This window comes from Podarcis tiliguerta (assembly GCF_965153285.1).
Source record: "Podarcis tiliguerta genome assembly, chromosome: 2".
NCBI lineage: Eukaryota > Metazoa > Chordata > Lepidosauria > Squamata > Lacertidae > Podarcis > Podarcis tiliguerta.
In genome coordinates, this window is record NC_139535.1 from 79,542,578 (window position 1) to 79,543,809 (window position 1,232).

Genomic DNA, 1,232 nt, shown 5'->3' on the forward strand with positions numbered 1-1,232 from the left:
CCCAGGTGCACAAACACAGTTGATCAAACCAGTCCTCTGTTCTCATGCTCAGCTGGGGGAAAAAAGTATAAATATGTAACTTCTCTTGCTCACACACATCATTACGCTTTCATCTCCATTTTGCCCCTTGTCTAAAAGTAGAATGCAAGGCTTGGGCAAGGACCCGTTTGCTAATGTTAAAGTGCTGTAAACACTTTATCATATAGTTTCAAAAGGAAGCTAGTTTTCAGTGGATTAGGGCAGTCACAGGTGCACAGCTTGGGGGTACTTCTGCATCTATTGCTGTCACAAGGCTCAGACAGCATCTGTGGTGTGGAGCACATTCCATCAGCTTTGGCTGGTGGCCCAGCTGCACCGCTATCTGGAAAGAGATAAGCTAACTTCTGTTGTCTATGCTCTGGTAACCTCTAGGTTAGATTATTGCAACATGCCATACGTGGGAATACCTCTGAAGACGGTTTGGAAACTTCAGCTGGTGCAGAATTCAGTGGTCTGGTAATGGGGCAAGATGGCTTGAGCATATTACACCAATCCTGGCCCAACTGCACTGGCTGCCAGTTAGTTTCTGGTCCCAATTCAAAGTGTTGTTATTTGATCTATAAATCCTTAAGCAGCTCAAGACTGCAACACCTGAAGAACTGACTCTCCCCATATGAACCAACCTGGAACCTGTGATCATCATTTGAGCCACTTCTGTTAGTAAGACCCATTGTGATGTTGTCACTAAACTTGCCAACTCATCACACAAAGCTGCCTGGCCTAATTCTGTGCTTTTAGCTGTAGCTTTATCTGTAGAAACGAACAGGTGCATTTTCACAATATGCAGATGAGCATCATAACCTGCTGTTGGGTGGAGGAACGGGAACCAGAAAAGAGTTGGCATTCTTAGCAACACCTGGAGTTACATGGTGACCTTAACTTTGGAAGACTCAAATCTGAACTCCACTTTGACTATAACATTCTCTGAGGGAATTTCCAGGCTGTCGCTATTTTCAGGTGTGATTGAATCACATACCAGCAAATTCAGGTTGTGCAATAAAAGTTGATTTGGAAGTCTTGCACAAGAAACCTGCTTCCCCCAAAGATCAGGCATTTTGAGATAGGAAAGTGATGGGGAGGGAAAGTGCACTGGACAGTGTGAGAAAATTATTGATGCAACACCGTCTAATCCACCCATTGGATCAAGGGGCAACATAATCTAGTATTGGCCTCCATTTGTGATCAACCATATA